Genomic DNA, 14972 nt, shown 5'->3' on the forward strand with positions numbered 1-14972 from the left:
TGCCAGGGTGTGTTACATTCACAGAGTGTGGTCTGCCTTCTGTTCCCTCGATGGGTTAAATTGACAGAGTTGGATCAGTCTGCTCTTCCCTGGATGGGTAACATTGTCAGAGTGGGGTCAGTCTACTCTTCCCTGGGTGTGTTATATTGACAGAGTGTGGTCAGTCGACTCTTCCTTGGTGGTAACATTCTCAGTGTGGGGTCAGTCTGCTCTCCCCTGGGTGGGTTACATTGACAGAGTGGGGTCAGTCTGCTCTTCCCTGTGTGAGTTACATTGACACAGTGGGGTCAGTCTGCTCTTCCCTGGGTGAGTTACATTGACAGAGTGCAGTCAGCCTTCTCTCCCCTGGGTGAGTTACATTGACAGAGTGGGGTCAGTCTGCTTATCACTGAGTGGGTAACATTGACAGAGTTGGTCAGTCTGCTCTGCCCTGTATGGTTTACATTGACAGATGGGGTCAGTCTGCTCTCCCCTGGGTGAGTTACATTAACAGAGTGGGGTCAGTCTGCTCATCACTGAGTGGGTTACATTGACAGAGTTGGTCAGTCTGCTCTTCCCTTGATGGTTTACATTTACAGATGGGGTCAGTCTTCTCTTGCCTGGTTGAGTGACATTGACAGAGTGGGTCAGCCTGCTCTTCTCTGGGAGTGTTATATTGACAGTGTGCGGTCAGTCTGCTCTTCCCTGGGTGGGGTAAATAGACTGAGTGTGGTAGGTCTGCTCTTTCCTGGGTGTGTTGCATTCACAGAGTGTGGTCTGCCTGCTGTTCCCTCGATGGGTTAAATTGACAGAGTTGGCTCAGTCTGCTCTTCCCTGGATGGGTAACATTGACAGAGTGGGGTCAGTCTACTCTTCCCTGGGTGTGTTATATTGACAGAGTGTGGTCAGTCTACTCTTCCTTGGGTGGTAACATTGTCAGTGTGGGGTCAGTCTGCTCTTCCCTGTGTGTGTTACTTTGACAGAGTGGGGTCAGTCTGCTCTTGTCTGTGTGCGTTACATTGACAGAGTGGGGTCAGTCTGCTCTTCCCTTTTTGTGTTACATTGACAGAGGAGGTCAGTCTGTACTTCTATGGGTGGGTTACATTGACAGAGTGGGGTCAGTCTGCTCTTCCCAGGGTGGGTTGCATTGACAGAGTGGGGTCAGTCTGCTCTTCCCTGGTTGTGTTACATTGACAGAGTGGGGTCACTCTGTTTTTTCCTGGTTGTGTTACATTGACAGAGTGGGGTCAGTCTGCACTTACCTATGTGAGTTACATTGACAGAGGGGGGTCAGTCTGCTCTTCAGTGGGTGTGTTACATTGACCGATTGGGGTCTGTCTGCTCTTCCCTGGGTGTGTTATATTGATAGAATGAGGTCAGTATGCTCTTCTCCTGTTGGATTACATTGACAGAGTGAGGTCAGTCTGCTCATCCCTGGGTGTGTGACATTGACAGAGTGTGGTCAGTCTGCTCTTCCCTGGTTGCGTTACATTGACAGAGTGAGGTCAGTCTGTACTACTATGGTTGGGTTGCATTGACAGAGTGGGGTCAGTCTGCTCTTCCTTGGGTGAGTTACATTCACAAAGCGGGGTCAGTCTGCTCTTCCTTGGGTGAGTTACATTGACAGAGCGGGGTCAGTCTGCTCTTCCCTGGCTGGATTACATTGACAGAGTGAGGTCAGTCTGCTCTTCCCTGGGTGCGTTACATTGACAGAGTGGGGTCAGTATGCTCTTCCCTGGTTAGATTACATTGACAGAGCGGGGTCAGTCTGCGCTTCCGTGGGCGTGTTACATTGACAGAGTGGGGTCAGTCTTCTCTTCCCTGGGTGCGTTACATTGACAGAGTGGGGTCAGTATGCTCTTCCCTGGTTAGATTACATTGACAGAGTGAGGTCAGTCTGCGCTTCCGTGGGTGTGTTACATTGACAGAGTGGGGTCAGTCTGCTCTTCCCAGGGTGGGTTGCATTGACAGAGTGGGGTCAGTCTGCTTTCACCTGGGTTTGTTACATTGACAGAATGCGGTCAGTCTGCTCGTGCCTGGGTGTGTTACATTGACAGAGCGGGGTCAGTCTGTTCTTGCCTGTGTGAACTACGTTGACAGAGTGGGGTCAATCTGCGCTTGACAGTGTGAATTATTTTGCAGAGTTAGGTCAGTAGGCTCTTCACGGAGAGGGGCTACATTGACAGAGTCATTTCAGTCTGCTCTTGGCTGCCTGAGTTAGTTTGACAGATTGAGATCAATCTGCGCTTTACTGTGTGAGTTATTTTGCAGAGTGCGGCCTGTCTGCTCTTCCCTGGGTGTGTTACATTGACAGAGTGGGGTCAGTCTGCTCTTGCCTGTGTGAGTTAGTTTGAAAGAGAGTGGTCAGTCTGCTTTTTCCTGTGTGGGTTACATTGTCAGAGTGTGGTCTGCCTGCCATTCCCTGGATGGGTTAAATTGACAGAGTGGGATCAGTCTGCTCTTCCCTGGATGGGTAACATTGACAGAGTGGGGTCAGTCTACTCTTCCCTGGGTGAGTTACATTGACAGAGTGAGGTCAGTCTGCTCATCCCTGGGTGTGTTACATTGACAGAGTGGGATCAGTCTGCGCTTCACTGGATTGGTAACATTGACAGAGTAGGGTCAATCTGCTCTTCCCTGGATGGGCAACATTGACAGAGTGTGGTCAGTCTGCTCTTCCTTGGGTGGTAACATTGTCAGTGTGGGGTCAGTCTGCTCTTCCCTTTGTGTTTTACATTGACAGAGTGGGGTCAGTCTGCACTTCCCAGTTTGGGTTACATTGACAGAGTGAAGTCAGTCTGTAATTCTATGGGTGGGTTGCATTGAGAGAGTGGGGTCAGTCTGCTCTTCCTTGGGTGATAACATTGTCAGTGTGGGGTCAGTCTGCTCTTCCCTGTGTGCGTTACATTGACAGAGTATGGTCAGTCTGCTCTTCCCAGGGTGGGTTACATTGATAGAGTGGGGTCAGTCTGCTCTTCACTGGGTGTGTACATTGAGAGAGTGGGGTCATTCTGCTCTTCCCTGTGTGAATTGGTTTGATACAGTGGCGTTAAGCTGCGCTTGCCTGAGTGAGTTACATTGACAGAGTGGGATCACTCTGCTATTCACTGGCTGAGTTACTTTGACAGAGTGGGAATAGTCTGCTACTCGCTGTGAGTTATTTGGACAGAGTGACATTAGTCTGCCATTGGTGCGTAAGTATGTTGGACAGGGTGTGGTCAGTCTGGTCTATCCTGGGTGTGTGACATTGATAGAGCGGGTTCTGTCTGCTCTTCCCTGGGTGTGTTGCATTGACAGAATGCGGTCAGTCTGTTCTTGCCTGGGTTGGTTACATTGACAGAATGGGATCAGTCTGCGCTTCCCAGTGTGAGTTACATTGACAGAATGCGGTCAGTCTGCTCTTCGCTGTGTGAGTCACATTGACAGAGTTGGATCAGACTGCACTTCCTTGGGTGAGTAACATAGACAGAGCGGTGTCAGTCCGGTCTTCCCTGGGTGGGTTACATTGACAGAGCGGGGTCAGTCTGTTCTTGCCTGTGTGTACTACTTTGACAGAGTGGGCTCAATCTGCGCTTGACTGTGTGAATTATATTGCAGAGTGAGGTCAGTCTGCTCTTCCCTGGGTGGGTTACATTTACAGAATGGGGTCAGTCTGCACTTCCCTGGGTGTGTTACATTGACAGAGAGTGGTCAGTCTCCTCTTGCCTGAGTGGGTTACATTGACACAGTGGGGTCAGTCAGCTCTTCCCTGGGTGAGTTACATTGACAGAGTGTGGTCAGTCTGCTCTTCCCTGTGTGAGTTACATTGACAGAGTGGGGTCAGTCTGCTCTTCCTTGTGTGAGTTACATTGACAGAATGCAGTCAGTCTGCTCTCCCCTGGGTGAGTTACATTAACAGAGTGGGGTCAGTCTGCTCTTCACTGAGTGGGTTACATTGACAGAGTTGGTCAGTCTGCTCTTCCCTTGATGGTTTACATTGACAGAAGGGGTCAGTCTTCTCTTCCCTGTTTGATTGACATTGACAGAGTGGGTCAGTCTGCTCTTCTCTGGGAGTGTTACATTGACAGTGTGCGGTCAGTCTGCTCTTCCCTGGGTGGGGTACATTGACAGAGTGTGGTAGGTCTGCTCTTTCCTGGATGTGTTGCATTGACAGAGTGAGGTCAGTCTGCTCTTGCCAGGGTGTGTTACATTCACAGAGTGTGGACTGCCTGCATTTCCCTCGATGGGTTAAATTGACAGAGTTGGATCAGTCTGCTCTTCCCTGGATGGGTAACATTGACAGAGTGGGGTCAGTCTACTCTTCCCTGGGTGTGTTATATTGACAGAGTGTGGTCAGTCTACTCTTCCTTGGGTGGTAACATTCTCAGTGTGGGGTCAGTCTGCTCTCCCCTGGGTGGGTTACATTGACAGAGTGGGGTCAGTCTGCTCTTCCCTGTGTGAGTTACATTGACACAGTGGGGTCAGTCTGCTCTTCCTTGGGTGAGTTACATTGACAGAGTGTGGTCAGTCTGCTCTTCCCTGTGTGAGTTACATTGACAGAGTGGGGTCAGTCTGCTCTTCCTTGTGTGAGTTACATTGAAAGAGTGCAGTCAGCCTGCTCTCCCCTGGGTGAGTTACATTGACAGAGTGGGGTCAGTCTGCTCATCACTGAGTGGGTAACATTGACAGAGTTGGTCAGTCTGCTCTGCCCTGTATGGTTTACATTGACAGATGGGGTCAGTCTGCTCTTGCCTGGTTGAGTGACATTGACAGAGTGGTCAGTCTGCTCTTCTCTGGGAGTGTTATATTGACAGTGTGCGGTCAGTCTGCTCTTCCCTCGGTGGGGTAAATTGACTGAGTGTGGTAGGTCTGCTCTTTCCTGGGTGTGTTGCATTGACAAAGTGAGGTCAGTCTGCTCTTGCCAGGGTGTGTTACATTCACAGAGTGTGGTCTGCCTGCTGTTCCCTCGAAGGGTTAAATTGACAGAGTTGGCTCAGTCTGCTCTTCCCTGGATGGGTAACATTGACAGAGTGGGGTCAGTCTACTCTTCCCTGGGTGTGTTATATTGACAGAGTGTGGTCAGTCTACTCTTCCTTGGGTGGTAACATTGTCAGTGTGGGGTCAGTCTGCTCTTCCCTGTGTGTGTTACTTTGACAGAGTGGGGTCAGTCTGCTCTTGTCTGTGTGCGTTACATTGACAGAGGAGGTCAGTCTGTACTTCTATGGGTGGGTTACATTGACAGAGTGGGGTCAGTCTGCTCTTCCCAGGGTGGGTTGCATTGACGCAGTGGGGTCAATATGCTCTTCACTGAGTGTGTACATTGAGAGAGTGGGGTCATTCTGCTCTTCCCTGTGTGGATTGGTTTGATACAGTGGCGTCAAACTACGCTTGTCTGTGTGATTTACTTTGACAGAATGGGATCAGTCTGCTATTCATTGGCTGAGTTACTTTGACAGAGTGGGATTTGGCTGCCCTTGGTGTGTAAGTATGTTGGACAGGGTGGGGTCAGTCTGCTCTACCCTGGGTGTGTGACATTGACAGAGCGTGGTCTGCCTGCTCTTCCCTGGGTGTGTTACTTTGACAGAGCGGGGTCAGTCTGTTCTTGCCTGTGTGTACTATATTGACAGAGTGGGCTCAATCTGCGCATGACAGTGTGAATTATTTTGCAGAGTGAGGTCAGTAGGCTCTTCACGGGGAGGGGTTACATAGACCGAGTGAGGTCAGTCTTCTCTTGGCTGTGTGAGTTACATTGACCGAATGCTGTCAGTCTGCTAATGGCTGCCTGAGTTAGTTTGACAGAGTGAGATCAATCTGCACTTGACTGTGTGAGTTATTTTGCAGAGTGCGGACAGTCTGCTCTTCCCTGGGTGTGTTACATTGATAGTGTGGGGACTGTCTGCTCTTCCCTGGGTGTATTATATTGACAGAGAGAGGTCAGTATGCTCTTCCCTGGGTGGGTTACATTTACAAAATGGGGTCAGTCTGCTCTTCCCTGGGTGAGTTGCATTGACAGAGTGGTGTCAGTCTGCTCTTCCCTGGGTGGGTTACATTGACAAAGTGGAGTAAGTCTGCTCCTCACTGAGTGGGTAACATTGACAGAGTGGGGTCAGTCTGCTCCTCCCTGGGTGCGTTACATTGACAGAGTGGGGTCAGTCTGCGCTTCCCTGGGTGCGTTACATTGACAGAGCGTGGTCAGTCTGCTCTTCCTTGGGTGAGATACATTGACAGCGTGTATTCAGTCTGCTATTCCTTGTGTCAGTTAAATTGACAGAGTGGGGTCAGTCTGCTCTTCCCTGGGTGGGTAACATTGACAGATTGGAGTCTGTCTGCTCTTCCCTGGGTGGGTTATATTGACAGAGTGAGGTCAGTCTGCTCTTCCCTGGGTGGGTTACATTTACAAAATGGGGTCAGTCTGCATATCCCTGCGTGTGTTACATTGACAGAGTGGTGTCAGTCTGCTCTTCCTTGTGTGAGTTACATTGACAGAGTGCAGTCAGTCTGCTCTCCCCTGAGTGAGTTACATTGACAGAGTGGGGTCAGTCTGCTCATCACTGAGTGGGTAACATTGACAGAGTTGGTCAGTCTGCTCTTCCCTTGATGTTTTACATTGACAGATGGGGTCAGTCTGCTGTTGCCTGGTTGAGTGACATTGACACAGTGGGTCAGTCTGCTCTTCTCTGGGAGTGTTACATTGACAGTGTGCGGTCAGTCTGCTCTTCCCTGGGTGGGGTACATCGACAGAGTGTGGTAGGTCTGCTCTTTCCTGGTTGTGTTACATTCACAGAGTGTGGTCTGCCTGCTGTTCCCTCGATGGGTTAAATTGACAGAGTTGGATCAGTCTGCTCTTCCCTGAATGGGTAACATTGACAGAGTGGGGTCAGTCTACTCTTCCTTGGGTGGTAACATTGTCAGTGTGGGGTCAGTCTGCTCTTCCCTGTGTGTGTTACTTTGACAGAGTGGGGTCAGTCTGCTCTTCCCTTTTTGTGTTACATTGACAGAGGAGGTCAGTCTGTACTTCTATGGGTTTGTTACATTGACAGAGTGGGGTCAGTCTGCTCTTCCCAGAGTGGGTTGCATTGACAGAGTGGGGTCAGTCTGCACTTCCCAGGGTGGGTTACATTGACGCAGTGGGGTCAGTCTGCTCTTCACTGAGTGTGTACATTGAGAGAGTGGAGTCATTCCGCTCTTCCCTGTGTGGATTGGTTTGATATAGTGGCGTCAAACTGCGCTTGTCTGTGTGATTTACATTGACAGAATGGGATCAGTCTGCTATTCATTGGCTGAGTTTCATTGACAGAGTGGGATTAGTCTGCCCTTCGTGTGTAAGTATGTTGGACAGGGTGGGGTCAGTCTGCTCTACCCTGGGTGTGTGACATTGACAGACCGTGGTGTGCCTGCTCTTCCCTGGGTGTGTTACTTTGACAGAATGCGGTCAGTCTGCTTTTGCCTGGGTTGGTTACATTGACAGAGCGGGGCCAGTCTGTTCTTGCCTGTGTGTACTACATTGACAGAGTGGGCTCAATCTGCGCATGACAGTGTGAATTATTTTGCAGAGTGAGGTCAGTAGGCTCTTCACGGGGAGGGGTTACATAGACCGAGTGAGGTCAGTCTGCTCTTGGCTGTGTGAGTTACATTGACCGAATGCTGTCAGTCTGCTCTTGGCTGCCTGAGTTAGTTTGACAGAGTGAGATCAATCTGCACTTGACTGTGTGAGTTATTTTGCAGAGTGCGGTCAGTCTGCTCTTCCCTGGGTGTGTTACATTGAGAGAGTGGGGTCAGTATGCTCTTGCCTGTGTGAGTTAGTTTGAAAGAGAGAGGTCAGTTTGCTCTTCCCTGTGTGGGTTACATTGACAGAGTGGGATCAGTCTGCTCTTCCCTGGATGGGTAACATTGACAGAGTGGGACAGTCTACTCTTCCCTGGGTGTGTTACAGTGACAGAGTAAGGTTTGTCTGCTCTTTCCGGGGTGTATTGCATTGACAGAGTGAGGTCAGTCTGCTATTCGCTGGGTGAGTTACCTTGACAGAGTAGGGTTAGTCTGCCCTTGGTGTGTAAGTTTGTTGGACTGAGTGGGGTCAGTCTGCACTTCCCTGGGTGGGATACATTGACAGAGTGAAGTCAGTCTGCTCTTCCCTAGGTGTGTTGCTTTGACAGAGTGGGGTTAGTCTGCCCTTGGTGTGTAAGTTTGTTGGACCGAGTGTGGTCAGTCAACCCTTAACTGGGTGTGTTACATTGACAGTTGGGGATCAGTCTGCCGTTGCTTGAGTGATTTATTTTGACAGAGTGAGGTCTGTCTGCTCTTCCCTGTGTGTGTTAAATTGACAGAGTGGGGTCAGTCTACTCTTCCTTGGGTGGTAACATTGTCAGTGTGGGGTCAGTCTGCTCTTCCCTGTGTGTGTTACTTTGACAGAGTGTGGTCAGTCTGCTCTTCCCTTTTTGTGTTACATTGACAGAGGAGGTCAGTCTGTACTTCTATGGGTTTGTTACATTGACAGAGTGGGGTCAGTCTGCTCTTCCCAGAGTGGGTTGCATTGACAGAGTGGGGTCAGTCTGCACTTCCCAGGGTGGGTTACATTGACGCAGTGGGGTCAGTCTGCTCTTCACTGAGTGTGTACATTGAGAGAGTGGAGTCATTCCGCTCTTCCCTGTGTGGATTGGTTTGATATAGTGGCGTCAAACTGCGCTTGTCTGTGTGATTTACATTGACAGAGTGGGATCAGTCTGCTATTCATTGGCTGAGTTTCATTGACAGAGTGGGATTAGTCTGCCCTTGGTGTGTAAGTATGTTGGACAGGGTGGGGTCAGTCTGCTCTACCCTGGGTGTGTGACATTGACAGACCGTGGTCTGCCTGCTCTTCCCTGGGTGTGTTACTTTGACAGAATGCGGTCAGTCTGCTTTTGCCTGGGTTGGTTACATTGACAGAGCGGGGCCAGTCTGTTCTTGCCTGTGTGTACTACATTGACAGAGTGGGCTCAATCTGCGCATGACAGTGTGAATTATTTTGCAGAGTGAGGTCAGTAGGCTCTTCACGGGGAGGGGTTACATAGACCGAGTGAGGTCAGTCTGCTCTTGGCTGTGTGAGTTACATTGACCGAATGCTGTCAGTCTGCTAATGGCTGCCTGAGTTAGTTTGACAGAGTGAGATCAATCTGCACTTGACTGTGTGAGTTATTTTGCAGAGTGCGGTCAGTCTGCTCTTCCCTGGGTGTGTTACATTGAGAGAGTGGGGTCAGTATGCTCTTGCCTGTGTGAGTTAGTTTGAAAGAGAGAGGTCAGTTTGCTCTTCCCTGTGTGGGTTACATTGACAGAGTGTGGTCTGCCTGCCATTCCCTGGATGGGTTAAATTGACAGAGTGGGATCAGTCTGCTCTTCCCTGGATGGGTAACATTGACAGAGTGGGACAGTCTACTCTTCCCTGGGTGTGTTACAGTGACAGAGTAAGGTTTGTCTGCTCTTTCCGGGGTGTATTGCATTGACAGAGTGAGGTCAGTCTGCTATTCGCTGGGTGAGTTACTTTGACAGAGTAGGGTTAGTCTGCCCTTGGTGTGTAAGTTTGTTGGACTGAGTGGGGTCAGTCTGCACTTCCCTGGGTGGGATACATTGACAGAGTGAAGTCAGTCTGCTCTTCCCTAGGTGTGTTGCTTTGACAGAGTGGGGTTAGTCTGCCCTTGGTGTGTAAGTTTGTTGGACCGAGTGTGGTCAGTCAACCCTTAACTGGGTGTGTTACATTGACAGTTGGGGATCAGTCTGCCGTTGCTTGAGTGATTTATTTTGACAGAGTGAGGTCTGTCTGCTCTTCCCTGTGTGTGTTAAATTGACAGAGTGGGACCAGTCTGCTCTTCCCTGGATGGATACCATTGACAGAGTGGGGTCAATCTGCTCTTCCCTGAATGGGTAACATTGATAGAGTGTGGTCAGTCTGCTCTTCCTTGTGTGGGTAACATTGACTGACTGTGGTCAGTCTCCTCTTGCCATGGTGGTTACATTGACCAAGTGAGTTTAGTCTGCTCTTTCCTGGGTGTGTTGCATTGGCAGAGTGGGGTCAGTCTGCTCTTCCCTGTGTGTGTTACTTTGACAGAGTGGGGTCAGTCTGCTCTTCCCTTTTTGTGTTACATTGACAGAGGAGGTCAGTCTGTACTTCTATGGGTTTGTTACATTGACAGAGTAGGGTCAGTCTGCTCTTCCCAGAGTGGGTTGCATTGACAGAGTGCGGTCAGTCTGCTCTTCCCTGGGTGTGTTACATTGAGAGAGTGGGGTCAGTATGCTCTTGCTGTGTGAGTTAGTTTGAAATAGAGAGGTCAGTTTGCTCCTCCCTGTGTGGGTTACATTGACAGAGTGTGGTCTGCCTGCCATTCCCTGGATGGGTTAAATTGACAGAGTGGGATCAGTCTGCTCTTCCCTGGATGGGTAACATTGACAGAGTGGGACAGTCTACTCTTCCCTGGGTGTGTTACATTGACAGAGTAAGGTTTGTCTGCTCTTTCCGGGGTGTGTTGCATTGACAGAGTGAGGTCAGTCTGCTCTTCCCTGGGTGGGTTACATTTACAAAATGGGGTCAGTCTGCATATCCCTGCGTGTGTTACATTGACAGAGTGGTGTCAGTCTGCTCTTCCTTGTGTGAGTTACATTGACAGAGTGCAGTCAGTCTGCTCTCCCCTGAGTGAGTTACATTGACAGAGTGGGGTCAGTCTGCTCATCACTGAGTGGGTAACATTGACAGAGTTGGTCAGTCTGCTCTTCCCTTGATGTTTTACATTGACAGATGGGGTCAGTCTGCTGTTGCCTGGTTGAGTGACATTGACACAGTGGGTCAGTCTGCTCTTCTCTGGGAGTGTTACATTGACAGTGTGCGGTCAGTCTGCTCTTCCCTGGGTGGGGTACATCGACAGAGTGTGGTAGGTCTGCTCTTTCCTGGTTGTGTTACATTCACAGAGTGTGGTCTGCCTGCTGTTCCCTCGATGGGTTAAATTGACAGAGTTGGATCAGTCTGCTCTTCCCTGAATGGGTAACATTGACAGAGTGGGGTCAGTCTACTCTTCCTTGGGTGGTAACATTGTCAGTGTGGGGTCAGTCTGCTCTTCCCTGTGTGTGTTACTTTGACAGAGTGGGGTCAGTCTGCTCTTCCCTTTTTGTGTTACATTGACAGAGGAGGTCAGTCTGTACTTCTATGGGTTTGTTACATTGACAGAGTGGGGTCAGTCTGCTCTTCCCAGAGTGGGTTGCATTGACAGAGTGGGGTCAGTCTGCACTTCCCAGGGTGGGTTACATTGACGCAGTGGGGTCAGTCTGCTCTTCACTGAGTGTGTACATTGAGAGAGTGGAGTCATTCCGCTCTTCCCTGTGTGGATTGGTTTGATATAGTGGCGTCAAACTGCGCTTGTCTGTGTGATTTACATTGACAGAATGGGATCAGTCTGCTATTCATTGGCTGAGTTTCATTGACAGAGTGGGATTAGTCTGCCCTTGGTGTGTAAGTATGTTGGACAGGGTGGGGTCAGTCTGCTCTACCCTGGGTGTGTGACATTGACAGACCGTGGTGTGCCTGCTCTTCCCTGGGTGTGTTACTTTGACAGAATGCGGTCAGTCTGCTTTTGCCTGGGTTGGTTACATTGACAGAGCGGGGCCAGTCTGTTCTTGCCTGTGTGTACTACATTGACAGAGTGGGCTCAATCTGCGCATGACAGTGTGAATTATTTTGCAGAGTGAGGTCAGTAGGCTCTTCACGGGGAGGGGTTACATAGACCGAGTGAGGTCAGTCTGCTCTTGGCTGTGTGAGTTACATTGACCGAATGCTGTCAGTCTGCTCTTGGCTGCCTGAGTTAGTTTGACAGAGTGAGATCAATCTGCACTTGACTGTGTGAGTTATTTTGCAGAGTGCGGTCAGTCTGCTCTTCCCTGGGTGTGTTACATTGAGAGAGTGGGGTCAGTATGCTCTTGCCTGTGTGAGTTAGTTTGAAAGAGAGAGGTCAGTTTGCTCTTCCCTGTGTGGGTTACATTGACAGAGTGTGGTCTGCCTGCCATTCCCTGGATGGGTTAAATTGACAGAGTGGGATCAGTCTGCTCTTCCCTGGATGGGTAACATTGACAGAGTGGGACAGTCTACTCTTCCCTGGGTGTGTTACAGTGACAGAGTAAGGTTTGTCTGCTCTTTCCGGGGTGTATTGCATTGACAGAGTGAGGTCAGTCTGCTATTCGCTGGGTGAGTTACCTTGACAGAGTAGGGTTAGTCTGCCCTTGGTGTGTAAGTTTGTTGGACTGAGTGGGGTCAGTCTGCACTTCCCTGGGTGGGATACATTGACAGAGTGAAGTCAGTCTGCTCTTCCCTAGGTGTGTTGCTTTGACAGAGTGGGGTTAGTCTGCCCTTGGTGTGTAAGTTTGTTGGACCGAGTGTGGTCAGTCAACCCTTAACTGGGTGTGTTACATTGACAGTTGGGGATCAGTCTGCCGTTGCTTGAGTGATTTATTTTGACAGAGTGAGGTCTGTCTGCTCTTCCCTGTGTGTGTTAAATTGACAGAGTGGGGTCAGTCTACTCTTCCTTGGGTGGTAACATTGTCAGTGTGGGGTCAGTCTGCTCTTCCCTGTGTGTGTTACTTTGACAGAGTGGGGTCAGTCTGCTCTTCCCTTTTTGTGTTACATTGACAGAGGAGGTCAGTCTGTACTTCTATGGGTTTGTTACATTGACAGAGTGGGGTCAGTCTGCTCTTCCCAGAGTGGGTTGCATTGACAGAGTGGGGTCAGTCTGCACTTCCCAGGGTGGGTTACATTGACGCAGTGGGGTCAGTCTGCTCTTCACTGAGTGTGTACATTGAGAGAGTGGAGTCATTCCGCTCTTCCCTGTGTGGATTGGTTTGATATAGTGGCGTCAAACTGCGCTTGTCTGTGTGATTTACATTGACAGAGTGGGATCAGTCTGCTATTCATTGGCTGAGTTTCATTGACAGAGTGGGATTAGTCTGCCCTTGGTGTGTAAGTATGTTGGACAGGGTGGGGTCAGTCTGCTCTACCCTGGGTGTGTGACATTGACAGACCGTGGTCTGCCTGCTCTTCCCTGGGTGTGTTACTTTGACAGAATGCGGTCAGTCTGCTTTTGCCTGGGTTGGTTACATTGACAGAGCGGGGCCAGTCTGTTCTTGCCTGTGTGTACTACATTGACAGAGTGGGCTCAATCTGCGCATGACAGTGTGAATTATTTTGCAGAGTGAGGTCAGTAGGCTCTTCACGGGGAGGGGTTACATAGACCGAGTGAGGTCAGTCTGCTCTTGGCTGTGTGAGTTACATTGACCGAATGCTGTCAGTCTGCTAATGGCTGCCTGAGTTAGTTTGACAGAGTGAGATCAATCTGCACTTGACTGTGTGAGTTATTTTGCAGAGTGCGGTCAGTCTGCTCTTCCCTGGGTGTGTTACATTGAGAGAGTGGGGTCAGTATGCTCTTGCCTGTGTGAGTTAGTTTGAAAGAGAGAGGTCAGTTTGCTCTTCCCTGTGTGGGTTACATTGACAGAGTGTGGTCTGCCTGCCATTCCCTGGATGGGTTAAATTGACAGAGTGGGATCAGTCTGCTCTTCCCTGGATGGGTAACATTGACAGAGTGGGACAGTCTACTCTTCCCTGGGTGTGTTACAGTGACAGAGTAAGGTTTGTCTGCTCTTTCCGGGGTGTATTGCATTGACAGAGTGAGGTCAGTCTGCTATTCGCTGGGTGAGTTACTTTGACAGAATAGGGTTAGTCTGCCCTTGGTGTGTAAGTTTGTTGGACTGAGTGGGGTCAGTCTGCACTTCCCTGGGTGGGATACATTGACAGAGTGAAGTCAGTCTGCTCTTCCCTAGGTGTGTTGCTTTGACAGAGTGGGGTTAGTCTGCCCTTGGTGTGTAAGTTTGTTGGACCGAGTGTGGTCAGTCAACCCTTAACTGGGTGTGTTACATTGACAGTTGGGGATCAGTCTGCCGTTGCTTGAGTGATTTATTTTGACAGAGTGAGGTCTGTCTGCTCTTCCCTGTGTGTGTTAAATTGACAGAGTGGGACCAGTCTGCTCTTCCCTGGATGGATACCATTGACAGAGTGGGGTCAATCTGCTCTTCCCTGAATGGGTAACATTGATAGAGTGTGGTCAGTCTGCTCTTCCTTGTGTGGGTAACATTGACTGACTGTGGTCAGTCTCCTCTTGCCATGGTGGTTACATTGACCAAGTGAGTTTAGTCTGCTCTTTCCTGGGTGTGTTGCATTGGCAGAGTGGGGTCAGTCTGCTCTTCCCTTTTTGTGTTACATTGACAGAGGAGGTCAGTCTGTACTTCTATGGGTTTGTTACATTGACAGAGTAGGGTCAGTCTGCTCTTCCCAGAGTGGGTTGCATTGACAGAGTGCGGTCAGTCTGCTCTTCCCTGGGTGTGTTACATTGAGAGAGTGGGGTCAGTATGCTCTTGCTGTGTGAGTTAGTTTGAAATAGAGAGGTCAGTTTGCTCCTCCCTGTGTGGGTTACATTGACAGAGTGTGGTCTGCCTGCCATTCCCTGGATGGGTTAAATTGACAGAGTGGGATCAGTCTGCTCTTCCCTGGATGGGTAACATTGACAGAGTGGGACAGTCTACTCTTCCCTGGGTGTGTTACATTGACAGAGTAAGGTTTGTCTGCTCTTTCCGGGGTGTGTTGCATTGACAGAGTGAGGTCAGTCTGCTATTCGCTGGGTGAGTTACTTTGACAGAGTGGGGTTAGTCTGCCCTTGGTGTGTAAGTTTGTTGGACTGAGTTGGGTCTGTCTGCTCTTCCCTGTGTGTGTTAAATTGACAGAGTGGGACCAGTCTGCTCTTCCCTGGATGGGTAACATTGACAGAGTGGGGTCAATCTGCTCTTCCCTGAATGGGTAACATTGATAGAGTGTGGTTAGTCTGCTCTTCCTTGGGTGGGTAACATTGACTGACTGTGGTCAGTCTCCTCTTGCCATGGTGGGTTACATTGACCAAGTGAGGTTAGTCTGCTCTTTCCTGGGTGTGTTGCATTGGCAGAGTGGGGTCTGTCTGCTC

The 14972-nt window shown here is 49.9% G+C and overlaps 1 gene segment (V, D, J or C); it reads left to right on the top strand.

The window, feature by feature from the left end:
- LOC148137593 (Ig heavy chain C region-like) overlaps positions 1–14972 on the top strand; it is a 784089-nt gene that overhangs the window by 465237 nt on the left and 303880 nt on the right.

The sequence above is a fragment of the Chiloscyllium plagiosum genome, unplaced genomic scaffold (assembly GCF_037043375.1).
Source record: "Chiloscyllium plagiosum isolate Xiang-an unplaced genomic scaffold, Cpla_swu_hap1 HiC_scaffold_42, whole genome shotgun sequence".
Lineage (NCBI taxonomy): Eukaryota > Metazoa > Chordata > Chondrichthyes > Orectolobiformes > Hemiscylliidae > Chiloscyllium > Chiloscyllium plagiosum.